Source organism: Hypanus sabinus, chromosome 26, assembly GCF_030144855.1.
Source record: "Hypanus sabinus isolate sHypSab1 chromosome 26, sHypSab1.hap1, whole genome shotgun sequence".
Taxonomy (NCBI): Eukaryota; Metazoa; Chordata; class Chondrichthyes; order Myliobatiformes; family Dasyatidae; genus Hypanus; species Hypanus sabinus.
Window position 1 is genome coordinate 38,033,306 of NC_082731.1, and position 27,905 is coordinate 38,061,210.

The 27,905-nt window shown below is 46.6% G+C and overlaps 1 protein-coding gene across 4 annotated transcripts in view; it reads right to left on the reverse strand.

Moving 5' to 3' along the window:
• The window catches only part of LOC132381460 (RAC-beta serine/threonine-protein kinase), a 145,685-nt gene that overhangs the window by 76,806 nt on the left and 40,974 nt on the right, over window positions 1-27,905 (reverse strand). For 2 of the 4 annotated variants that reach the window (XM_059950882.1, XM_059950885.1), the window contains exons 2-3: window positions 13,882-13,953; window positions 11,288-11,337 (exon numbers count right to left, since the gene is read on the reverse strand). The gene's annotated coding sequence lies outside the window, so the exon portion shown is untranslated. The remainder of the gene's footprint in view (window positions 1-11,287; window positions 11,338-13,881; window positions 13,954-27,905) is intronic. The other 2 variants (XM_059950881.1, XM_059950884.1) reach the window with 1 other exon arrangement.

Consider the following 27,905-nt stretch of genomic DNA (forward strand, 5'->3'; position numbering starts at 1 on the left):
AAAGTGCAACTGTGTTTTCAAATTTTTTTTAACCCCAAAAAGTCTTTTTTTTGCAGTCTTGAAGAGTCTCTGCCTGAAATACCGACCACCAGTCCTGACAAAGGGTAGAGTCCCTATTCCTTTCCACAGATGCAGCCCGACCTCCTGAGTTCCTCCAGCGTTTTGTGTATTACTCTGGGTTTCCAGTATCTGCAGAATCACTGGGGTTTTATTTTGCAAGTCATTTGGAATTGCCAATTTGAATGTCTTAACCACAGGGCAATGAACTTAAGTGTTCTAAAAGGTACAGGGGTAACAAGAGTCCCGAACAGCACTTGGGGCTCAGGACAACCACACTGATCCACAATAGAACTGGTCATAAAGGCAGTTTTTTGTAGCCAGTGCTGGCGGGCTTCAAAAACAAGCGGGGGGTGTTGTAATAAATGTCACCCACTCTCCAGCAGAGATACTCAGCCCGAGGTACACTAACCTGCTGCCGACAGCACTCTCCCCGCCCCGCTCGACCAGCAGGCGGGGAAATCAAAAGGCCCTTCGGCAGCGCCCGCTCAGGGACTGACGCTGGCTAAACACGCAGAGCAAACACTCGAGAGATCTGTCGGGAGGCAAGGTCACCCACGAGGGCGCTCGGAACAAACAGGAGGCGGTAGCAGGGTTGGGGGGAGTGGTGGTGGGGGGTGGGCGGCTGCTGCTGTCTTCATTCACACACCCTGCTGAAGAACCGAGGGCTAGGACACGAGCAGAGCTGAAGCTAAAGGCATTGATGTGACAGACGTCTCCCCTCACCAAGCAACAAGTCAGCTCAGCAGGTAACAGCCACTACAAGCAACAGCGACCCAGTCCACAAGGCCTCGTCTACCCACGTCTGACACAACCTCATAACCTTGCTCCTGCCAATTTCAAGAGTCAAACTACATCATTTATGTAAAAAGAAATTCACTCCTTGCTAGAAATCTGTTTTTATTTCGAGAAAAGGTGCAGAACAGGCCCCTCTGGCCCCAAGAGCTGCACTACCCGATTTAACCAGCGCCTAATCGCCGGATAATATGCAACTACTAATTACGACTTTGGACTGTGGGAGCACCCAGAGAAAACCCACGCGTTGGAAGGACGTACAGATGACGCCTGGATTGAACGCTGACGTAACAGCGTCGCACTAACTGCTACGTCACGTCCAGATACCTGTACAATCACCATACTCAGCCAGTTCGGGCCTGCAGATCACCTCTAATGTAACTGTCAGCGCCCTCAGCTACTCAATCTCTGGAAATCCTTCCCAAAATCTCAGTTTTGTTTAAAAATCAGCCCCCTCCCCACCCACGGGCCCATTTTTGCCTTGGCACTTGTACTGGGCGAGCTGAGCGAGAGCTGTTTTGCTTGACAGCATCTCTGAGGCACTCGAGATATCCTGCCACATCCTGGACGCATGAGGAAGGCATTCCAGGAGCTGCGGTGTCGTATGGCTGGTGTTCCTTTCTGACACGGGCATTAAAGACAGCTGGATTAGCACAAGAGCAGGCCGATCCCGTGAGAGATCAGCATCAGATTTAATATCACCAGCATTTGCCGTGAAGTCTGTCATCTTTGCGGCAGCAGTACAATAATACATAATAATAGAGAAAATTGAGTTACAGTAAACGTATACAGTTACATTAAATAATGCAAAAAATGGAATTAGTGAGGCTGCGTTAATGGGCTCCATATTCATTCAGAAACCAGATGGCAGAAGGGAAGAAGCTGTTCCTGAATCATTGAGTTAGTGCCTTCCTGTTTCTGTACCTCTGCCCTGCTGGAATGAAAACAAGACACCTCCTGGGTGATTGGGGTCCATAATGATGGATGCCGCCTTTCTGGGGCACCTCTCCTTGAAGACGTCATGGATACGACGGAGACTAGTGCCGCTGATGTTCACAACTCTGTGCAGCTGACTTCTACCCCATGCAGTAGCCCCCTCCCATACCAGACAGTGACGCAGCCAGTTAGAATGCTCTCCACGGTACAGCTGTAGAAATTTGCGAGTGATGGTTGTTCCTTCAAGAAAGCACAGGTAATAAATGCAGAGGCTATGGTGGGACATGGGGTCACAGAAGCATGGAATCATACAGGCCCACTTGGCTATGCTGACCATGACATCGATCTCCTCCAGTGTCATTTGCCCACAGTAAGCCTCTGTCACTCTCCTGTCCTATAAAAATACCTGTCCAAGCGCCTTTTGATGGAGTGTTTGATGGCTCTGGGACTCTACTCACTGACAGTCAGAAGAATGAGGGCTGACCACATTGAAACCTATCGAATGGTGAAAGGCCTTGATGTGGAGAGGATATGGTGGGAGAGTCTATGACCAGGGACACAGCCTCAAAATGGAGGAGCATCCCTTCAGAACAGGGATGAAGAGAAATTTCTTTAGCCAGAGAGTGGTGAATCTGGAATTTGTTGCCACAGGCGGCTGTGGAGGCCAAGTCATTGGGTATATTTAAGGCTGAGGTTGATAGGCTCTTGATTAGTCAGGGCACAAAGGCATGCAGGGAAGGAGGCAGGAGATTGGGGCTGAGAGGGATACTGGATTAGCCATGAAGAAATGGCAGAACAGACTCGATGGGCCAAATGGCCTAATTCTGCTCCTATATCTTTTGGACTTATGGTCTTAAACATTGTAAATGAAAGCATCTCCAAGCACACTGACAGTCACCACCCTGTGGGGAAAAAAAACTTAAGAGTCATAGAAAAGTACAACACAGAAACAGACCCCTTAGCCCATCTAGTCTGTGCTCAGCCATTTGAACTGCCTACTCCCATCAACGTACTCCAAGCATACCATCAATACCCCTACTACCCATATACCTATCCAAACTTTTATTTTTAGATTTTTAGATTTTAAGATTTAGAGCATATAACAAATAACTTCAGCATTAACTTCAGCCACCAATCTTCAAATCTGACTATGCACAGTAGATTAAATTCGAAATGCAGTCCTGGACTATGGGCTCTGAAAAGTCGTGAATCACAGTTCATGGGAACACCAGACAGTGCTGCCTGAAATGCACTTAGATGTCTGGTGTGGGTGTGAAGCTTGCTTGTAGTTCAAAGAAAGCATTGCGGATGCATTGTAAATATGGAATGTCCTTCAATCTTTGGCACAGGTAATGTTTGGTTGAGGAGACCTCTTTCTCCAAAAGGGTCTCAATATGATCAAAAATCAAATTAAATCAGGTTTAATTGTCACTCAACCATACAAGGATACAGCCGAACGAGACAGTGCTCCACTGGGCCAAGGTGCAAAATCATACACGCGCAATCAAAATATTGAGAAAGGAAGAAAATAGTTACAAAAGAAAACAAATTTTTATTCCAAGACCCTGAGCGACAAGTTCCACAAATTGCTGGTGCCTGCTGTCTCATTCTGTCGAATAAAAAGCTGCTTCATATCTACCCACACTTCTCTCTGGTGACTTCGTTCACGCGACAACACTCTTAAAGTTTTGAGTGTTCGCCAATTAAAGCAACAAGGGAGACTGAAACCGAGGCCAATGCAGAAGGTGAGCGCTGGCTGCCTGCCTTTTGATCACTGGTGGGATCACCTTGCTACGGAGATGGAAAGGCCTGCCGCTGTAACTGAAGAATGTTACCCAGGTTTTCAGGCTGACTAGTTTTTTTAAAATATTCTATGTATTTCGCCTGATCTTTCTCATTTTTTGTGTGTGGGGAAGGGGGATTTGGGTGGGTTGATGCGCCTGTCCAGTTTTTGTTCTTTTCGTGTGGGGAGTAGCAACGTAGGGGTTAATGATGGTGCTGCCATTCTTCTCTTTCCTGGTTTCGTGGCTATCTCGAGAAGAAATTCAGAGTTGTATACCTTAATAATAAATGACGCGTGGCCAAGTGGTTAAGGCGTTCATCTAGTTATCTGAAGGTCGCTAGTTCGAGCCTGGACTGAGGCTGAGTGTGTGTCCTTGAGCAAGGCACTTAACCACACATTGCTCTGCAATGACACCGGTGCCAAGCTGCATGGGTCCTAATGCCCTTCCCTTGGACAACATCGGTGGCGTGGAGAGGGGAAACTTGCAGCTTAGGCAACTGCTGGTCTTCCACAAAAAAAAAACCTGTCCAGGCTTGCGCCCTGGAAACCTGCAACATGGGAGTCCTATGGGAGGCCTACAACGAATGAACCTTTGAAATTGAGCTTGCATGCATCACTTGCTCTGGCAGCTCATTCCACGCTCTCACGACCCTCTGTGTGAACAAGACTCCCCTCACGCACCCCTTAAACTTTTCACCTTTCCCCCTTTAGTCTGACCAGTGATCCTAACTGCGCCCTTCAGTCTTATAAACCATTGTAAAGCTCAGCTGCCGACACTTCAGCTAGAATCAATCCAGCTCATCCGATTTCATTTTGACTACAACTCTCCAGTCCAGTCATCACCCTAGCGATTTGCGTGACTGCTTCTTCTTTCCCCTGCACCGCCGATGGTCGGGTTGCGTGTGGGGCTCTCTTTAAATAGGTTCTGTCGTGCTTGCGGCTATCTGCAGGATGACAAATCTCAAAGTTGTATAGCGTATACAGACTTCAAACCTGGAACTCCGAATCCCTTCAGCACTCCCTCTTGTGCACACTTTGTTTATACAGAGATAAAGCAGAGTGGGCCTCTCCAGCCCTTCAGCAACCCCTGACAACCCCGATTTAACCGTAACCTGATCACGGGACTGTGGGAAGAAAACAGAGCACTGAGGGAAGCCCACATCCCACCGGTCTCCTTACAGAGGACTGAACTCTGAACTCTGAGGCTCCGCGCTATAACAGTGTCACAGTAAATGCAATGCTGTGAAGTGGCAGCCAGAACCGCACGACACCAAAAGCAGTAAAACCGATGTGTTGTCCAACTGCGACGTGACCACCCAACTCTTATAGCACGCATACCAAACGTCTTTTTCAGTATCTTATTCACCTGTCGCCACTTTCAGGGAACTAAGAACTAGCAACTTTTTTGTCCCCGAGGTCATTTATGCCCTAGCAGAATTCCAGGGTGCCATAGAAAGGTAGTGGTTAGTGTGATGCTCTTTCTGCTCGGGTGTCGGAGTTCAGAGTTCAACTCCGACATCATCCGTAAGGGGTCTGTACATCCGCCCCAGTGTGGGTTTCCTCTGGGTGCTCCGGTTTCCTTCCACAGTCCAAATACGTACCGGTTACTAGGTTAATTGGTCATTGTGAATTGTCCCACGATCAGCTCAGGGTTAGATCGGGGGTTGCCGTTTCAGAAAGGCCCGTTCTGATCTGCACAGCATCTCCAAATCAGAATAAAATTCAAACCCCCTAATGTGCACTTCACACTTGCCCAAATTAAGTTTCATCTCCCACCACTCCACCCAACTTTCCAGCTGGCCTAATCTTTAGACAAACCTCCTCTCCATTCTACAACTCCAATGTCTGTGTGGCCCGCAAATTTAATCAGACCACCTTCATAACCAAGGTCCCAGCACTGACTGCTGCAGTACCCCACTGATAAGATTGCCAGGCAGAAAAACAGCCCTTGACGTCTACCATCCACCTCCCACACCCAGCTAATTGTGGACTCAGATTGCCAGCTCTACTCAAACCCCTCGTGCCTTAAACTTCAGGACCAGCCCGCTTGTCAAAAGCCTTAAATCACATCTTAGCGTACATTAAGGGATTTGCTCATTTTGCTGTCAGTTATCGGGAAAACAATTTAATACAGGAAGTAACACAAGATTAGGGGCAGCACAGCAGTCACAACAACATCAGCACCCTGGGTTCAATCCCACTACTGTCTGCAAAGAATTTGTATGTGTTGGATCCGACTGTTTAATTCTTAGATTACTGTTTAATTGACATTTTCTTTGCCGTTTAATAATTAGTCATCTACTTGGTTTTTTTTAAATGCAAGTTTAATGTGCCTCTAGCAGTTATCCAAAGTACGATTCTGGAAAGGTGTGGAAGTTCAGTTGTTCTGCTTTATTTGAGTAAGTTCTTTCTCATAGGCTGACTCTTATCTACAAATCTGAATGGAATTTTACCTGTCTCTAGGATAAAAATAGCTGTTCAATGCTGGATGCCAACTTCACATCCTTATCCTCAAGAGTGCGGAGGCTCGGCATGTCATCAAAAACCTTGGCAAACTTCTGCAGATGCGTGGTGGAAAGTGTGCTGACTGGCTGTTTTATGGCCTGGTATAGGAACACCAATGCCTTTGAGCAAAAGAGGTAGTGAATTCAGCCCAGTACATCATGGGTAAAGCCTTCCCAACCATTGAACACATCTATGTGAAACGTTACCGTAGGAAAGCAGCGTCCAAAGATCCTCACCACCCAGGCCATGATCTTTCCTCACTGCTACCGTTAAGTAGAAGGTACAAGTGCCTCAGGACTCACACCACCAAGTTCAAGGACAGTTACTACCCCTCAACAGCCTGGCTCTTGAACAAAAGGGGATAACTACACTCATTTAAGGACTTATCTTATTTCAAGCTTGTTATTTATTGCTATTATCTGCGTTTGCAGAGTTTAACAGTTTATAGTTCCTGATGTTTAGAGTTTTCAGATCCTGTTTACAGTTACTGTTCTATAGATTTGCTAAGTATGCCCGCAGAAAAAGAATCTCAGGGTTGAAAACGGAAGCTGATAGATTCCTAATCGGTCAGGTCACCAAGGGATATGGTGAGAGAGGTGTATGAGGTTGAATGGGATCTGGGATCAGCCATGATGGAATGGTGGAGCGCACTCGATGGGCTGAATGGCCTAATTCTGCTCCTGTCTCTTATGCGGTGACTCTAATAAGTTTTAATTTGAACTTTTGAACCTTAGCCTCTTGTCTAAGCTGTTTCCTGCTACTAGCATCTGCTCCTATTTCCTTTGTTCTGTCAGCTCTCAATAAAACGATCATGAAGCAACAAATTTTGAGCCCTTTACTGGCCTGTGGAAGATTTTTGGATCAAAAGATCAGAATCTGACGTGCTCTCTTCCATGATCGTGTGGGTTTCCTCCAGCAATCCAAAGACAGACCGGTCGGTGGGTTAATTAGTCACATCGGTATAACTGGGTGTCTTAGGCTCGTTGGGCCAGGGGGTCCTGTTACCGTGCTGTCTCTCTTCTTAAGTAAATACCACAGATGCTCCAAGCAGTGCATGCCAACATCTGCGTCTCCTTCACCTCATCCCATCAGCTTAGACTTTGAATAATTTCTCCCTCAGGAAGATGCCTCCAAATCATTGCTACTCCTATGCTCCTTTACACAAATACAACCTTCATCAACCTGCTAAGTCTCTATTCAGTAACTACACCCATCCTATTGCAGACCCAATAATGACACAGGCAAATTACCACAATCTGTGGGCAAACAGGAAAGATTCTTTAAGGACCTCTGGAAACTGATTTCTCCAGAGGCAGGCAACAAGAGTGAGCTCCAAGGATTTGGCCAAGGCCGAGCGCTGTGCGTACAGGCAAGGGGAATTAAGCGAGACTAGTGGCGGGCACAGTGGCAGCACGCAAAGTCCTAATTAAATAGGGAGAGAAGGTAGAAGCTATCCAATGGGGTGGCATGCATTATGGAAACCAGACTAATCCCTCAGTGGGGTGAATGTGCAGGGGACCTGTCACCTTCCTCAAATACCAGGCCTTCATAACAATTTTCACTGTGCAGTGTGTAATAGAGTCACGTGTCAGAGTACTGGAGCAGCTCCTTCTGCGTACTGTCCATATACCAACCTACACCAGTCCCATTTGCCCACATTAGATCCAGAGCTTTCTATGCCTTGGCTCTTCAAGGTACGTAAATGTGCATCACAACCAGGTTTAATATCACCGGCAAAGGTCGTGAAATTTGTTAACTTTGCGGCAGCGGTACAATGGAATACATAATCATCAGGAAAAAAAAATGAACTAAAATATTTAAATTAAAGTAATGCAAAAACAAATTAAAAGGTGAATGACTTTTTCTATTTCTGCTTCTGCACTACGTAATTAATTTGAATGCTGCAGTGTTCATGGGTTCAACGTCCATTCAGAAATCTGATGGCAGAGGGGAAGAAGCTGTTCTTGAATCGTTGAGATTCAGCCTTCAGGCTCCTGTACCTCCTGATGGTAGTATCGAGAACAAGGCATGCCCAATGCCCTCTGGATGAAATAATGTACCCTCAGACCCCTATCTCCCACCTTAAATCTACGCCCTCTTGTCTCAGATATCCCAACCACGAGAAAGCTTCAATACCAATTCTCAATTTCCTCCATAAGAGAGATAACTAACACACATATATGCCTAAGACTTTTGCACAGTACTGTAGTAACTTTATGACATACATGCGTGATAATAAACCTGATTCTGATCTGGGTCTCTATTGTGGACTGAGAGTGGGAAGGGGACAGGGAGAGGGGAATCACGGTTGGGGAAAGGGGAAGGGAGAGGGAAGCACCAGAGAGACATTCTGTAATGATCAGTAAACCAACTGTTTGGAATCAAATGACCTTGCCTGGTATCTCAGGGCTGGGTGCGTCTGCACCGGCGGCACCACCCCCACCCCGGCACTCATCCTCTACCACCTGTCCCACACCCCTCCCGCGGGGCTCCACCCCCGCCATTCCCAGCATCCGTTGTCGGGAATGTACAAACTCACTCTCCGCTCACATTGATAAATACAGTACTGTGCAAAAGTCTTAGGCACCCTATCTATAAATACTATATATACACAAACATAAAATACATATATAAATGCATAAATATATACATTTACACATACCTTTACAAATAATAAACAATACATTGATATATAATATATGCTTAAGGCTTTTGCACATTACTGGATGTCTTGGTGAAACTCATCTGCGTCTCTTTGCAACACAAACACAAGACTGGGCTTTATGGTATGAAAAGTTACACACAAACACACCCAGTATTTAGGACTCACCAGAGTAACAAATGCATCTGCTGCCCACGTGCAGTAAGTGACTGGAGTAGATTAACAGAGGAAGGGAGTCGAGAGAGAGAGCATTTTTCACTCAATAGAAACAGAAAATGTTATGTTCTTAACAACAGCATCTGTGGAGGGGGGGGGGATAGGGGTGAAAACTCCTTCCCCTTTCCTTTCCTATCCTGATGATGGTCTCAGCCTGAAATATTGAGTGTTTATTCCTTTCCACAGATGCTGCCTGACCTGCTGAGTCCCTCCAGCATTTTCTGTATGTTACTCCGGGTTGAAGACCCTTCTTCAGAACTGGAGAAGCAACAAGACCAGTATTAACCTGTCAGACGAGGAAAGGGGCAAATGGGCACTTTCGAGAGGGCAAGGCAGTTGCCAAGGCAAATTCAAGCATATGGTGTTACCTGGTTAACAGATGAGAACATCGAGAGAGCAAGAAATATGTTAAAACCACGTGATAAACCATGTGATCCTGAAACCAAAAGAGTGTTTGAAAGAAACAACAAGAGAGGGCATCCATGAGAAAAGATACCAAGTTACAGATCATTAACTTTACAGTAGAAAAGAAATGGGCAGCTTCCGAAAGAAAACAGATAATGTTGCTACTACACAGTTCCGGTGATCGGGGGTTTGACCCCAACGTCTAATATTGGGTGGGCATAGTTTACATTCTCCTTTTGGCTGCAAAGTCTTCCCCTTTGGTGCTTGTTCCATCCTCTCCTCCCAAACACCGAATTGGCTGGCTGGTTAACTGTCTCAATGATAGAATCAAATGGAACCAGAACGGGACGCGCGCTCGGGGAACGGACCCGGAACGGGACGCGCGCTCGGGGAACGGACCCGGAACGGGACGCGCGCTCGGGGAACGGACCCGGAACGGGACGCGCGCTCGGGGAACGGACCCGGAACGGGATTTGAAAGCTGCCATTGGCACAAAAGGCCATTCAGCCACCTCCTAGCTTATGAGCCGCAGTACAAGAGTCAAAACTTCAGAAGCCAAGTCCTCTACTTCCCTCCATGGAAGGGTTACCAAAAGGCAGAACACATACTTTAAGGCGAAGGGGTGGAGTTCAAAGTACATTATCAATGTAAAAAATTATACAACCTTGAGATTTGTCTGCCACATAACAAAAAACCCAAAACGACCCAATTTTTAAAAAAGACCAATACATACCCGATGTGCAGAAAGAGAAAAAATATAAATCGTGTCAATCAAAGCAAGCAACAGCATTCAGAATGAAAGTGAGACCGTAGACACAAAGCCAAGAGCAGGCCCAGAGCCTCAGTTCATCACCCAGCAGGGAAAATTGCCGTGAAGCTCACAGACACAAAGCTGGGAACAAGCAACGGCATCAGCGCCGAGGAGAACGGAGTAAACATCACATCGTAGCGAGCAGAACCAGCCCAACACCCTGCCTTTTCGGTCCATCTTCTCAGTTTGAGAAGACAGCAGGAGGAAGTTTTGTGTTTTTTTTTGAAATGCACAGTGGTTGATACCTGGAATCCACCACCAGCACAGATAAGAGTCAGATACATTTAAGAGATATTTCGATAAGCGCTTAAATTGGCAAGACATAGAATGAAACTGGCCAAATAAAAGACAAATCACTGCAGATGGGCAAAAAAATATCAGCATGGACCCAGTGTGCCCAAGAGCCTGTTCTGTGCTGCACAAACGATTTCAATCTGTTCCCTTGTAGGCAGCCACAAAACAAGCCCAGGATTCCATTAAAAAATTCCCAAGTTCTCCAGTGGTTAGGCTAGGGTTGCTGGCGATGGTTCAAAGAGCCTGCTCCCTGCTGAACTGCCAAATTAAGAAAAAAAATCAGTTTCTTTTCTCAAGTAGGAGAGACTGGATTGCCAGAGCTGAATGCAATGCACTAGATTAGAAGTGAAAGCAATTCAGCGCTGTACCTGGAAGGAGAATCGGAGCTTCTGGATGGCAAGTGTTGCGATAAGAGCTCTGTTTTTTTTCTAAATAGTCCACGGACATACGGAGACGATTAGAAGAGAAACCACGGAATCCCGTTGGCATTAGCACAGTAGTAACGTAGTACAGTAGAGGCCTTTCTGTCCACAATGTTATGCCAACCTTGTAACATCCTCCATGATCAATCTAACTTTCCCTCCTACATAGCCCAAATCCCTCCATTTTTCTTTTGCCCATGTGCTGAAGAATCTCTTAAATGCCCCTAATGTACCAGCCTCTACCGCCACCCTGACAGTGCACTCCAAACACTTAATGCTAAGAACCTGCCTCTGATATTATGTTATGCAACTCCAAAAGATCAAAAATAATTAAAAGAGAAACAGAGCTGGGAGATAATGCATGTGCAGTTTTGTTTTTACTTTAAGTGAGGCATACATACATTTACACCGCCGTGCAATACTTCTGTCCTCACATACTTTTACATGTAACCTATAATAAATTTAAATAAAGAATGATCAAATAATACATTTACAATATTACTTAAATATTACTGAAATATTAAATACACAACATCTGACTCACTCCACTCACCTTAAAAGATGTCCTCTGGTATTAGCTATACCACAATGGGGGGAAAATACTGAGAGTCAGCCTCTCCCTCCTCACACCGAGGAGGGAGCGGGGGGGGAAGAGAGAGGGGAGGGGGGAGGGGAGGGGGGAGGGGAGGGGGGAGGGGAGGGGGGAGGGGAGGGGAGGGGGGAGGGGAGGGGAAAAGGAGAGGGGAAAAGGAGAGGGGAAAAGGAGAGGGGAAAAGGAGAGGGGAAAAGGAGAGGGGAAAAGGAGAGGGGAAAAGGAGAGGGGAAAAGGAGAGGGGAAAAGGAGAGGGGAAAAGGAGAGGGGAAAAGGAGAGGGGAAAAGGAGAGGGGAAAAGGAGAGGGGAAAAGGAGAGGGGAAAAGGAGAGGGGAAAAGGAGAGGGGAAAAGGAGAGGGGAAAAGGAGAGGGGAAAAGGAGAGGGGAAAAGGAGAGGGGAAAAGGAGAGGGGAAAAGGAGAGGGGAAAAGGAGAGGGGAAAAGGAGAGGGGAAAAGGAGAGGGGAAAAGGAGAGGGGAAAAGGAGAGGGGAAAAGGAGAGGGGAAAAGGAGAGGGGAAAAGGAGAGGGGAAAAGGAGAGGGGAAAAGGAGAGGGGAAAAGGAGAGGGGAAAAGGAGAGGGGAAAAGGAGAGGGGAAAAGGAGAGGGGAAAAGGAGAGGGGAAAAGGAGAGGGGAAAAGGAGAGGGGAAAAGGAGAGGGGAAAAGGAGAGGGGAAAAGGAGAGGGGAAAAGGAGAGGGGAAAAGGAGAGGGGAAAAGGAGAGGGGAAAAGGAGAGGGGAAAAGGAGAGGGGAAAAGGAGAGGGGAAAAGGAGAGGGGAAAAGGACTTGCTCTGTGCTGTTCTGCTGAGCACTGTGGGCAGGCTATGTTGGCACTGGAATGACTGGTGATACTTACAGACTGCCCACAGAATACCCTTGGGTGTGTTGGCTGTCAACAGAACACATTTCACCGTATGCCTTTATGCACTTATGGTAAATAAATCTGAAATAGACTAACCAGTAAGATGCATCCCCACAAAATACAGGTGCATTCAAAGAGGAAGCATCCTGCCAGAAATTGTTAAACCAGACTAGCTTGCATGGTAACCACATGACCTAACTCCAGCTTCACACCACTTACTGAAGCCAGCAAGCAGGAATACTGTTTTTAAACACAGGAGAATCTGCAGAGAGTGGAAATAGAGGAGCACACACAAAATGCTAGTGGAACTCAGCAGCAATGGAAATTAATAGTCAATTTTGGTGGCTTCTTCAGGGCTCGGTTTCTTTGTAAAGTCAGTTTGAAGCAATATGAAGCAGGTACATCATTTTACCCTACAAGAATTCAACATACAAATGCAACTGTGCAAAAAAAAAACATTTTCTTGGGATGATGCTGCCCATAGTCAATTTATTCTCTTACTGTCATCAAGTAAAGTCAAATCACACAAATTGGTGCAAATAAAAGCTAACGCAAGCCAAGACAGCCTCTAACCACTGAAAAGAGTAGTGCTCATACAGAAGGAACGACGAGCTACTCTATCAGTTAACTCTCACCCGGTTAAAGTCCATGGTTTGCTGCAAAATGGAATTCAAAGATTCAAAGTACTTTTAGTATCAATGTGTGAAGTACACGACCCTGAGAATCAACTTCTCACAGACAGCCATGAAACAAAAAAAAACACCATGGGACCCATTCAAGGAAAACAAACACCCGATGCACAAACAAGAAAACAATCTTGCAAATGGCAAAAAACGAGCAAGAAACTCAAAATATAAAACGTCAAATCACAAGGTCATCAAAACAGTCTAATTACTCATTAGCTAAAGACCAAGATGGCGGAAATACCGAAGCTTGGACAGTGGTGGTTCTGGAAGAAAGAGGGCCTAAAGTGACTACTTTAGCCTTATCCAGTCTGTGTGGGAATTAAGGCCTTGTTTGTAGTGTAACGGTTAGCACAACGCTATTACAGCACGGGACGGAGTTCGGAGTTCAATCCCAGGGTCTTCTGTAACGAGTCTGAACACCTTCCCTGTGTCATACCACGTGGGTGACTATGACTGTTCTTGGCAAACTTTTCCACAGAAGTGGTTTGCCATTGCCTTTTTCTGGGCAGTGTCTTTACGAGACAGGTGATCCCCAGCCATTATCAATATTCTTCAGAGATTGTCTGCCTGGCATCAGTGGTCGCATAACCAGGACTTGTGATCTGCACCGACTGCTCATACAACCATCCACCATCTGCCCCCATGGCTTCACGTGACCCTGATCAGGGGCTAAGCAGGTGCTACACTTTGCCCAAGGGTGACCTGCAGGCTAGCAGAGGGAAGGAGCACCTTACACCACCTTTGGTAGAAACGTATCTCCACCCAAAGGCCCAGTTCCACAACACATCTCTAAATTAATAAAATACATCAAGGCATCTTCACCAAAATGAGAATAAGAAAGTAAATCATATCGTACCTTCACAGAGACTAACTCAGGAGCATTTGTTTGACCTTTCTGTCAGCGAGTGCTGGCTGATACAGGACACACCTTAAAAACAAAAGTTAGAAAAAGCATTAAACTCATTTTTACCAAAAGGCAGTGGCCTGCAGTGCAGTTATGGAGGCCCCATATTTCCTCATGACGCAAGGGGAGTGTGGCCAATTGAGCCCACACCGGCTCAAAACACAATCTCATTAACTCTAACTTCTCCCGCAGTCCAAACCACAAGTTAGTTTATTGTTATTGGGTGGAGTTCCCCTCCCCATCTTGGCGATCCATCTGCAAACATTTCATTGCCACATTACATCGTCCATGCGCTGTTCACTTGTGGCGTTTCCTCCAAATGCTTGGCCTTCAAATACTTAGCAATCAGCTGACTGGCCGCTATTACAGGAACTTAATTGTAACATGTGGGGGGGGGGGGGTCTATTTACTGACTGGTTGCTTGGCAAACCCCGTGCGTTGTCTGGAATTTTGCTCGCATTGGATTATAAATGGGATTGAGGTCTACACCTCTGTTTACAGAACTGTTTGCGGGAAACCACGCTTGTAGGAATTCTCTTGCTTGTGTGCTTGCTTGCGCCCTGACTTTCACTGACACCCAGTCGAACTTGTGCCCCTCTCGATACTCATGGGCGTATTTACGACACCTTAAAGTGCTCCTGTCCTTTATATGTGATGAGATCTGGGTGGTGTCAGGGAGTTTGGTAGTCCCACAGCCAGGGGGGTTGGGGAGAGAAGCTGTTACCCCATCCTAACAGTTCTTGTCCTGATGCTACGGTACCTCTTGCCTGGTGGTAGGGGGTCCAAGAGATTGTTGGGTGGATGGGAGGGATCACAGACAATGCTAAGGGCCCTGTGTACAAAATATCTCAGATGGGTGAAGAGAGACCCCGATGATCCTTGCAATTCCCGTACCAGACAGTGATGCAGGCGGTCAGAACACTCTCAATGGTGCTCCTGTGAAAAATGGTTATTTAATCCCAGACGTAAACATGACCAGTGCACTCTGACAGACCAAACAAGTCCAGGATGACAAAGGAACAGATTAATTTGATCGCCATAGCCCTGGCGAGATCAGAGCTTGAATTCCAGCTTTGTTTTGTGCCAGATTGACATTGGAAACTGGAGCAAAGGAACAGTAAGAATACCTTTCCCCAGCACAGGGTCATGTAAAAGGCAGGACAAGGTTTTAAGGTGAAAAGTTTAAAAATGGATTGATGAAAAACTTTTTCCATATAAAAAAACGCCAATGGCTTTTGGGACTGCCTGGTAGAGGAGGCTATTGAAGTAAAACTTGAGGAAAAGTAGTTCAACAAAGACAAAGGTTTTGTTCCAAGAACTCAAATATGATTGTAAACAAGGTGGGAGAGTGGAAATCTGATTGGATGAGGACTAACCAATCGGGAGGAACAGAATATAGGGGTATAAATTCCACTGGACTACGCATGCCAAGGCATCATCCCTGAACACGGTTGAGATGGTCATCAAAATATTGGTTATAATCGATAGCTGTACCCAGCTAGAAGCCCGAGAAATGTTTCTTCATAAGCTACAGAGAGTTGTAAACTCAGTCTGCTCCATTATGGGCTCCAGTCTCTGTAGTATCCAGGACATTTTCAACAAGTAATGCCTCAAAAAGTCAGGGATTTCATTGAAACCTACTGAATATCGAAAGGCCTAGATTGAGTAGATGTGGATAGTGGGCGAGTCTAGGACCAGAGGGCACAGCCACAATACACAAGGACGTCCCTTTACAATAGACATGAAGGAATTTCTCTAGCCAGAGGGTGGTGAATTGTGGAATTCACTGCCACAAACAATTGAGGGCAAGTCATTAGGTACACTTAAATCAGAGGTTGATAGGTTCGCAATTAGTCAGGGTGTGAAGGGTTACAGGGAGAAAGTGAAGGCACGAGAATGGGGTTCAGGAGGATAATAATTTAGCCACAACAGAATGACAGAGCAAACTCGGTGGACCAAAGAAGGAATGGCAGCTATATTTCACTCGGAGCCTGTGGGGAGTTGGTATGTCTCCAAGACACTCGCAGGTTTTGACAGATGTACCGTGGAGAGTGTTCTAAATGGCTGCATCGCTGTCTGGTATTGGGGGGGGAGGGGGGGGGGGCGGAGAGAGACGTGGAGCTAGTGGACAGGATCGAAGCAAGCTGCAGAAAGTTGTAACCTCAGTCAGCTCCATCATGGGTACTAACCTCCATAGTATCCAGGACATCTTCAAGGAGCGATGCCTCAAAAAGGTTGCGTCCATCATTAAGGACCCCCACCACCCAGGACATGCCCTCATCTCATTGTCACCATCAGGAAGGAGGTACAGGAGCTTGAAGACACACACTCAGTGATCCAAGGACAGCTTCTTTACCTCCACTACTAGAATTATGAATGGACAATGAACCCAGGAACACTAGCTCACCACTTTCTTAATATAGATTATATACATATACACACATAGTTCAGTTCTTCTTTTACACATTGCATTGTACTGCTGCTGCAGAGACTACAAATTTCACGACATCTGTTTCTGCTCCTGCCTTGGGTCTCGTGGAGTGCTGCCTGTGTTGAAGTCACACAGAACGGTTATACGTTTGAACTGGTTTATTCTAAAAAAGCTGACACAGAGTTCAGTAAATAAGCCACAGGAAAAACAAAAGGTACACCGCATGCAGTCACATGGGTCGCAGAACTGTTTACACAGAAGTTACTCAAAATAAGCCGGCACAGAGGAAGCGAACAGAGTTGTATCGGTGAATGGGAAGGGGATAGAGGGGTGGGGGGGGGGAATCTAAGGGCAGGGCAAGTCTCCCCCAAACCCTCCCCCAGCCTATCTCACCCCACAAGGAACCTTTCATTTTTTGCCATGTTAGGGAAATCCTCCAAGAGGACCACAACCTTGTCATGGGTTTTGGAGCCTTGCGTGCCTCAGTAACTGGAGTCAGGGCTTTATGCTTTGGCTCTGGGTAGTCCCCCATGCCAAACAGGTCAAAGGGTAGAAGCCAGGCTAAGAGTGGCCCAGCGGTCCTCCAGGTTCAAGGTTTCACCTCAGGGCTGACTGCAAAACAAAACTGTTATGGAAACAGCAATGAAGAATCCTTCTACCTCTGAGTGTGACGGTATTCCTGAGTCTCCACCCGGGACTCGCGTGGCTAACAGTGAAAACCCAGAGGAAGCTACTGACGTGAAGGAAGCCCTGAACACCATTGCTGCCCTGATAGGCATGTTAGGGACAGAGCCATCTGTCTAATTCACCATGCAGGTATGCAAGGGGCAAAAATGAACAGGAAACAGTACATCATGGATACTAGAGGTTCTGCAGATGGTGGAAATCCAGAGTAACACTCACACACAATGCTGGAGGAACTCAGCGGGTCCTGCAGCACTACAGAGGGGAAGGATTAAAGACCCTTCATCAGGACTGGAAAGGAAGGGAGCAGAAGCCTGAATAACATTGGCACCAGAATGTGTGGCACCACGTGCAGGCTTCCCCCAGCGCACCGTTGGGTGTGTTGGTTAAGTCAAACGCCATTTCACTGTATGCTTCCATAAGCATGTGATAAATGGATGGGGAGAGGGGAAAAAGGAGTACAAAGCTGGCAGGTGAAGGAGTTGAAACTGGGTGGAAGAAGCACAGCTCCTCTCCTCCTCTTCCCATGCTCCACTCTCCTCTCAGACATCTCCTTCGGCCACCCTCTCCCACCTTCTTCATACCCCCTGCCCCACCTACGCACCTCCCTGCCAGGTTGTACCCCTCGTCCCACTGCCCCTCTAGTTCTGACGAAAGTTCTCAGTCCAAAACGGCAACTGTTCATTCCACTCCATAGATCAGGGGCTCCCAACGTGGGCGCAGCGGCCCCTGCAGTTAACGGCAGGAGACACGGCACAGAAAAGATCGGGAACCCCTGCTGTAGATGCTGCCTGGCCTGCCAAGTTCCACTGGTGCTTTGTGTGCGCAGAACAGTAGACGGTGGAGTTGATGACATGGTCAAACACTGGAACTTTTAACCTGCAAGGTCTCAAGTAACGCTGTAGCAGGGATCAAGTGAAAAATCAGAACACATCAGCAACAGGCCCTGTTACTCTGCAAGTCTGCTGTATTTAAAATTCAAATTCAGACTTCCTGTGCAACACACACAACGCTGGCGGAACGCAGCGGGACGGGCAGCTTCGATGGAAATGAATAAGCAGTCGACTTTTCAGGATGAGACCCTTCTTCAGGACTGAGAGTGAAGGCAGAAGATGCCAGAATAAAACGGTGGGGGGAAAGAGGGAAAAGAGGCGAGCAGGAAGGTGATGGGTGGATGGGAAAAGTCGAGGCTGGAGTGGAAGGAATCTGATAGGAGGAGTGGGCCTAGATGGAAGTAATAGGCAGGTGAGAAGAGGTGAAAGGTCGGGGGGGGGGATTTTGCTTATGGGAAGGAGAAATTGATATTCATGTCATCAGGATAATGTTCAGACTTCCTGTCCTCAGTTCTGCTTTTTTGATTCTCATTTTCTAATCAGCACAACCTCTTGGTTTTCAACACTAAACACCTCGTCAAGGAGGAAGCCCATTCTTCACTGCCCAACCCCTCTTATACCCAGGCCGAACACACGGGGACCACACCTGGCAACCCCTAGCCTGCGCTCATCACGGCCCAACCCCTCTTACACCCAGGCCGAACACACGGGGACCACACCTGGCAACCCCTAGCCTGCGCTCATCACGGCTTGCTCCACTCAGTTACTCCCAAGCCCCAGTTAGCAAAATTAGAAGATCTGATCTACGCACCCCCCCCCCTCAACCCAGACAGGGCAGGAATGGACTAAACCCCGGTCCCAAGGTCCTTTTCAATTACGTGGCACCCAGAGACTTACTTCCAACAGCAAAAATTGCAACTTCTTCCACCATTTTAGCCCCAGCTCTGAAAATCTAACCCTTCAGACCAGTGCCACCTCCAAGAGGATTCCAAGCCCGTCGTAGGGTTTGGAGGCTTGCATGCCTCAATGATGAGAATGAAGATTTACAGAATGAAGAGAAGGCAATGAGGCAGCCAACACTCCACACAGTGCCTAATCTTAGGGCACCCACAATTCTCAGCAAAACCGGAACGTAAACTTGACCTGAACATCAAATTAATTCCCACAGCCACAGGAGTTTGTGTCTTCCCCTGTATTACACTCACCTAAGAGGTTCTTGATTTACTTATCGTAGGGTTTTGGAGGCTTGCATGCCTCAATGACCCCGGGGAGTTATGTTGGCTGGAGTCAGGGCTTTGCGCTTTGGCTTTTGGTAGGGTCACCCATGCCAAACAGGTCAAAGGGTAGAGGGTTAGACTACGAGAGGCTCTGAATGGCAAAACAAAACAGATATGGAAACGACAATGAAGACTCCCTCTACATCTGAGTGTGACAGTATTCCTGAGTCTCCACCAGGGACTTGCCTGACTGACAGTAGTGAAAACCAAGTCAACTCTACTGACACAATAAAGGAATCCGTGACCACCACCAGAGATGGAGGACCTTCAATGCTGCCCTAAACTCCAGCGATGTAACGAGCAAAATTAGACAACTAGTGCCCAGACCAGCACGGACACAGCTGACATTAAAATATTACTACTTCCATTCAGCACCACCTTCCAGGTTAATTATACAATGATTAAAGAGAAAGCCTCCCAGGTTTTCAAAGAACAAGAAGAAAAATTGGGAATTCTTCAGCAAGGCTTGCAGGAAAGTATTGAAAGCACTACCCTTTCCAACACCCAGACTACTGCTTACTCACTAACAAACTCCTAATGGAAGAACATCAACTAGTCCTTGCTCCACACTGCTGTCAGCCAACATCAATCTCCCAAGCCAGACAAACTTAATACTACTTTGGAAGTGCAAGGCCATAGAGCAAGGGTTCCCAAACATTTTTATACCATTAAACTGGGGAGGGGGAGGTTCGTGGATCCCAAGTTGGGGATTCCAGCTGTATAAGATTTGAAGAATATGGTGGCTTTTGTCAATGGCTTTAAAATCACCCAATTCCTCAGAGGAAACTACAGTTCATTCAAGAATAGATGCTAGCCAAGCATGCCAGTGGCAAAAGGCACGAGGAGAGGGAAGGTGCATCTGAAATCTTTTCCTTCCATACACCCACACCACAAACGCATCCGCAAGGCCTCGCTTCCTTCAGACAGCTGAAAACCACAAGCCAACCAGGCTGTAGAAGGGCAACAAGCAAGCGCAGGCACATTAGTCAGTTTACACTACCAGCCACACACTGGCATTCACGCAATTCAGAAAGTTTGAAAAGGGGAACTGAATGAAAACGTGAGGAAAACAAACTGAGGGAGTTAGAGCAAAGGAACTGAACCATGTTTCTCTTACACACAGCCAGCTCAAATGGGCCAAACAGTCACGTGTATGGGTCAATGTAAATCAAGAAGTTGTAGGTAGAGCTGGCATCTAGCCAAACAGCTTTCAGGTAGGGCTGCCAACACTACAAAGATAGTCACGTTGTTACCTGCCCATGCTCCACAAATCTCAAAAGTCAAGCTCGACTGGCCACATTAATCAAACCGGCTTCAGTTTTACCTCCAAGAGGACCATTACCTTGCCGTAGGGTTTGGAGGCTTGGAGACTCAACGACTATATTGGCTACAGCCAGGGCCTTGTGCTTTGGCTCTTGGTAGGGACACCCATGCCAAACCGGTCAAAGGGTAGAAGCCAGACTAAGAGTGAAGTGGCCCACCAGCCCCCGAGGTTCAGGGGTTGAGCTCAGGGCCAGCAACCATGGGAAAAACAAAACATGGAAACGGCAATAAAGAATCCTTCTATACAGAGAGATGGAGAACCCTCATTGTTGCCCTGCACACCAGCGGCGTTATGAGAAGTAAACAAGCTTCATTTTTAGAGGAAGTTTTAAACTACACCTCATCTCAGATGAGGGCCTGGTTCTAAAATTGCACATCCTCTTACTGTACGGCCCTGTCTGATCACTGAAGTGCAGAACACTGAAGGAGACTTGGACCTAACAAATCACACTGTTAAAACCAAGGCCCTTCTGGGGAGAGTCCACGGAGCTCACCGACAACCCCCCCCCCCCACCCCACCCCAATTAAGGATTTTCCTGCTGATTCACCCAGAGGGGAGAACATCAAATACATTTGATGCTTAACTCATGCAAGCTTCATCTGTGAGCTATGCAGATTTGGAGGTGCAGTTAGACTGGGAAAAAACAGCGAGACTGGTATTCCAATTTTCTACCGCGGCACTCGCAGAGGCTGAGGTCCCAACTGTAAACGAGAGTTCTGTGCCCTGACCAACATTTCTCTTCAACACGAAAGGTCCGCTCTCTCAGTTGGAAAGGGCACAGACTTTCCCCAACCAATAATCCAGAGAAACAGAGTCATCATGGGATGTAGACAAGGTCCTTCAGAAATGACTTCGGTTTTATTTAGAAATATATACAATTGCAGTTACAGGCTCTTCCAGCTCAACAAGCCCACGCTGACCAATTACACCCATGTGACCAATTGACGTAACTCAAAGATCAAAGTAAATTTATTATCAAAGTACATTAATGTCACCACGTACATAGAACAGAAATAGGAGCAGGAGTTGGCCACCTGGCCCATTGAGTCTGCTCAGCCATTCAGTAAGATCGATGCTGATCTGGCCATGGGCTCATCTCCACCTACCTGCCTTCTTCCCCAGAACCCTTAATTCCCCTACTATGCAAAAATCTATCCAACCTTGTCTTAAATATACTTACTGAGGTGGCCTCCTCTGTTTCATTGGGCAAAGAATTCCACAGATTCACCACTCTGACTAAAGTGATTCCTCATCTCTGTCCTAAATCTATTTCCCCGAATCTTGAGGCTATGTCTCCCAGTTCTGGTCTCACCTACTAGTGGAAACAACTTTCCCGTCTTATCTACCCGTTCATAGTTTTATGTTTCTATAAGATCTCCTCTCATCCTTCTGAATTCCAGCTAGTACAGTCCCAGGCGACTCGATCTCTCCTCATACTCTACCCCCTCATCGCTGGAATCAATCTGGTGAACTTCCTCTGCACTGCCTCCAAAGCCATTATATCCTTCCTCAAGTAAAGAGACCAGGACTGCACGCAGTACTCCAGGTGTGGCCTCACCAGTACCCTGTACAGTTATAGCATATCCTCCCTGCTCTTAAATTCAATCCCTTTTGCAATGAAGGCCAACATCCCATTTGCCTTCTTGATAGCCTGCTGCACCAGCAAACCAACCTTTTGCGATTCATGCACAAGCACTCCCAAGTCCCTCTGCACAGCAGCATACCAAAATAGATAACGTTGCATTTACCAACACTGTACTCCATCTGCCAGACCCTTACCCGCTCATTTAACCTATCAATATTTCTCTGCAGACTCTCCATATCTTCTGCACAATTTGCTTTTCCACTCAAAATTTGGTATCTTCCGCAAACTTACATACATTACACTCAGTCCCCTCTTCCAGATCATCACTGTGTATCGTGAACATTTGAACATTTGCCAACCCGTGGCGCACCATTCACCAGATTGCCAACCAGAGAGGCCCATGTACCTTAACTCTGCTTTCTATTGGTTAACCAATCCTGGATCCACGCTAATACATCTCCCCCAACTCCATGCATCCTTATCTTTTGTGCGGCACCTTATCGATAAAACCCGAGATCCACGTTCTTGCGGGCATTCACAGTAAATAAAAGAAACGCATTAGAATCAACAGAAGACCACAGCCACCGGGATAGGCAATAATTGATGCGCAAAGAAAATTCAACTCTGCAAATACAAAAATGAAATAAAGAAATGATCATAAATAAGCAATAAATATCAAGAACACGAGATGAAGATTCATTGCAAGTGAGTTCAGTGATGGGCTAGTGAAGCTGAGTGAGTTTGCAAAGTCTTTAGAATATGGGAAGAAACCTTCACATTCACGGGGGACGGGGGGGACGTGGACGTATAACCCCCTTACAGACAGTGGTGGGAATTGAACCCCGGTCACTGGTGCTGTAAGTGTTACACCAGCCGCTGGGCTATCGTGCTGCTCCGTTGACTAAAATCACTGTGACTGTGTTCGTTAGTGAGTTCACAATTGTACACAACTCAAATCTATAAAACCCCAGACTGAAGCATGTACGTTGAAAGGAAGCACAGAAGTTAGTGTGACACTATTACAGCTTGTGGCGTCAAGAATTCAGTTCAATTCCAACCTCGTCTGTGAGGAGTCTGTACGTACTAGTCATGGAATGCATGGGTTTACCCCGGGTGCAAAGACATTAGTAGGTTAATTGGCTGTTGTAAATTATCCCGTGATTAGGCACGGGTTAATCGCTGGTTGCTATGCAGCATGGCTCAAGGGGCCAAGGGGGCCTGTTCTCTGCTTTCTCAACAAATAAGCTTTTCAATTAGTGCTTTCGCTGTAATGGCCAACTAGAAGTCAGTTGGGACAAAATCTAAACCAACCTACGGCCAATCCGAACTCCTCAGCCTCTGGAATTTCAGAATCTGGTTTAAGCTCACTGCCGCATGCCGTGAAGTTTGTTAGCTTTGCAGCAACAGTACAATGCAATACATAATAGAAAAAAAAACTGAGTTACAGTAAATATATATTAGTTACATTAAATTAGCGCAAAAATAGAAATAAAAGTGTAGTGAGGTAATGTTCATGGATTCTTTGCCCATTCAGAAATCGGATGGGAAAGACGCTGTTCCTGAACCATTGAGTGTACGTCTTCAGGCTCCTGTACCTCCTTCCTGATGGCAGCAATGAGAAGAGGGCATGACCTGGGTGATGGACGATTCTAACCAACCGTTCCCCCCTTCCCACCCCAGCAACAACCCACCCAGAATGATTTACAGAAGAGACGGAAATCAAGGCAGCCAACACTCCATACACACGCAATTCCTCGGGCACTCACGATTCTCAATAAAACATCCATTACACTGCAGCCGAACAGGTTACAGGGAAGCAAACTTGACCTGAACATCAAGTTAATGATCACAGTCAGACGAGTTTGTATCTTTACATCTGTATCAAGAGGGCCACAACTTTGCCGTTGGGTTTGGAGGCTTGCGTACCTCAGTGACCCAGAGAGCTATGTTGGCTGGAGTCGGGGCTTTATGCTCTGGCTCTTGGTAGGGTCACCCATGCCAAACAGGTCCCAAGGTAAAGGTCAGACTAAGAGTAGTCCGCCAGTCCTCTAGATTCAGGGGTTCAGCTCAGGACTAACAACTCTCATTGGCAAAACAGAATTGTTATGGAAACAGCAATGACGAGTATATCTAGATGGCCAAGGACAGACAGACGGAGAACGTTCATTGCTGCCCTAAGCACCAATAGCACAAGTGCAGTAAGTACTGTAATCACAACACAAACTGGGTTTCACAATCAGAACAGAATCAAATACATTGCAGCCATGAACTGTGGGTGGCACGATAGCACAGTGGCTAGCACACCGCTTTACAGTACCAGCAACCGGGGTTGAATTCCCGCCGCTGCCCGTCCGCCGCGGGACCGCGTGGGTTTCCTTCCACAGTCCAGAGATGCTCATCGGTCATTGCAAACTGTCCCATGATTAGGCTAGGATTAAATCAGGGGGGGAGAAAGATCACTGGGCGGCGCGGCTCAAAGGGTTAAATCTCTATCTCAATAAATCAATAAAAGGAGCACTTTATTATCATCTGAGTGTGACAGTATTCTTGCGTCTCCACCCAGGATTTGCAAGACTGACAGAGAAAACCAAAAAAGCTGCTGAACACCATTAGAGATGGAGGACCTTCATCCCTGCCCTGAACATAACAGGCTGCAAGTATCTGTAGTACAACTTACCCATCGCTCGTGAAGTCACGATGCTTTACGGTTTAACTATAAAAAGATTTACGAGCTGCAGGGAGTAGTTACGGGGCTATAAATAAACCAGTCACCACTGCCAAAATTATTAGTCACGATCATGTTTACATGCAATTCCATTCTGTTCAGACCTCATTCACTTACAGGGCAGAGCGAAGGTGCATGTTAGGGCCTATCACCATAGTTACTCTGACTCAAACTTCAAACCATTTGTGGGTATCTAGGCTAACTGATTCTATCACTCCAGATTTCACACACATACACAGCTTACTTTTGTGGCATCGCCCACTCCGGGGGGAGGTTATGGATTCGGGAGCAACTCACCTCCTAGAATCAAAGCTGCCACTCAACAATACAGTACTGCCTTTCAGATAGGCTCAAGGCATTGTTTAGCTTGCTAGGGAGCCATAAAAAGATAGTGAAACCCCATTCAACGAATGAGAGGGATCCCTTGTCCTGCCCAATAGTTATCCCACGTTAGCAGTATGCTGTTATGGCGTCATCTGTAAGACTGGGGTTCAATTCATGCTGCTGAGTCCAGTTTGTACTCTCGCCCTGTGACCAACGTGGATTTCTTCCCACATTCCCAAAGACATATGGTTAGGGTTACTGAGTTGTGGGCATGCTACACTGGCCAGAGGCGTGGCAACATTTGCTGGCTGCCCAGCACAAATCTTTGCTGGTTTGGCTCGACACAAATGATACATCTTGCAGTATGCTTCACTGTAACTGAGGCAATCTTTACCTCAGCAGATCTGGTCAATCACACTGCGGGTTTTTGCTGGCACTTACTGGCTGCTAGGTTTCTTAAACATTCTAGGTGCAAGAAGATTAATTATGCAAATCTTCATTCTGTGTGTTATCTTGTACGTGAAGGGAATGGGCCTGCAGCTGCAGCAGGAGAGGCATCAGAGCCGGTGCGCTCCATCAGGGGCAGTGTGGCCCAGCGTCCAGGCAGGAGTCCGTACTGCCCCCCTCCCCCCAGAAGACAAGTTCTGTTATGGCTGGATGTAGATTGCTTTGGACACTTATTACTCGATTGTGATAACATTTTTGCTTGGTACCTTGTGCTGTGTGTGACTACTGGTGTTATGTTTTGCAGCTTGACCCCACAGTAATGCTGTCTCATTTGGCTGCTTTTGATACACAGCTGAATGACAATTAAACTTGAATTGAAGACTAGATTCCCTTTAAAACTCACTCCCAAGTTCTTTAAACCTTGTCAGCAGAACTAAACTTTGCTGCGGCTACAAAAGAAATCTTTAAATCCGTACAGAAATCCCGAAATCCCACACCGGTTAGTGGAAAACTCCAAACTGTGTAAGGCATTGAGCAATTGTGACATCTATTATTGGTGAGCTTATGCTGCTGTTGAGTGGGCCAAGTTACATCCCTCTGGCACAGGGTCCTGAGAAAAGCAGGACTCACCATCGGAAAGGCAAGAATCCACTCAGATTCCTGCTCTGTGAGGAACGATCCAATGGATCTGAGCAGTCTGGTGTCCCAGTGAGCAGGAGGCAGAGGAAACTGCCGACATTGATAATGTAAGATGCCGCAGACCTGTTTCCCTTGTCTGGCTGTGAGATGGGCGGAGTGGGAGCTGCACAGTTGTAATGAAGACTAGGCCTCAAGCCGCAGGATTGCCTGCCGCTGAAGTCCGGGTGAAGTGATGCCAGAGGTGGTGAAGCATGCCATCCGTGCTCACTTCGGTGCTGCCCTCCCTCCCAGATTCAATCAGTGGAATGACAGGCTAGATTGCGTGCATCTGTACAATGATGAGTGTTTGAACCATCAATTTGCGGGACATGTCGCTCAGGGTCTTGGACGACATGAACTTATTTGTGTGACCGTTTTTTTACTCGTTATTTTCAAAGTGCTGAGTATGCTTTGCACCTTAGCCCCATAGGAATGCTGTATCTATGTATAGGTGAATGATAAGTAAACTTAATTTGATCTGAACTATATATTTACAGTAATTTCAGGCTGGCCAACCACTCCCAGTTAGTGCTTCTCCCCGGGTTCTCTGGACAATGTTTGTGTTTAAACAATGAGTGCAACACTAGACTTTGTTCACAAACAGTGAGGAGCTGGATTTTTTTTTGCTGGAATTGCAAGCTGGAAGGGCTTTTAGGGAACGCAAAGTGTGGTCTTATTATGTGACAGAATGCATAAACACGAGGAGGTTCTTTAAAACAAACCGAGGGCAGCCTCAATATAGGAAAACAAATCTTTGGTCAAGTCTCAGCTGGAATATAGTCTGTTTCTGGCACCATTCAGATGGCAGGTCAGAATCAGGTTGAATATCACTGGGGCATGTCGTGAAATTTGCTGTCTTTACAACAGCAGTACAAAGCAATGAACAAGAGAAAAAAACTAAGTATTTACTAATTTCTTAAATTAGCAGTGCAAAAATAGAAATAAAAAGCATGAGGTAGAGTTCATGGGTTCAATGAACATTCAGAGATCGGATGGCAGAGGGGAAGAAGCTGTTTCTGAATTGTTGAGTGTGTGTGAACCTCCTCCCTGACGGTAACAATGAGAACAAGGCGTGACCTTGGTGATGGAGGTCCTTAGTGAGGGACACCGCCTATATGAGGCATTGCTCCTGGCTACCATGGAGGCTAGTGCCCATGACGGGGCTGACCCGAGTTTACAACTTCCTGCTTATTTTGATCCTGTGCAGTAGCCTGCCCTCCCCCCACCCACCAGACGGTGATGCAGCCAGTTAGAATTCTCTCCATGGTACATCTGGAAAAATTTGTTAGAGATTTGGGAGTGGAGTGAAGTATACCAAAATGTTTGTAGGAATATGGTTTTCAATCATCCAAGAGACTTTCATCTACATTTTTGTTAAATATAAGTGCAGGATACTTGGTGCCCAGCAGGTATGACCTGCTTTGAGTTCAGGCAAACATTCATGGACCACCAATTTTCAAACAGATTTTAGACCAAAACTAAGCCATAAGGTCTCTTACCATCAAAGGAATCACAGCTGATCTAATTTCTATCAACCCAACAGAATTCTGCAGTAAGATGCTTGTAAGAGTCATAAGCACATGAAAGGTGTAAACTCAGTCAGCTCCATCATGGGCATCAGCCTTGGTAGTATCCAGGACATCTTCAAGGAACGATTCTGGAACAGCC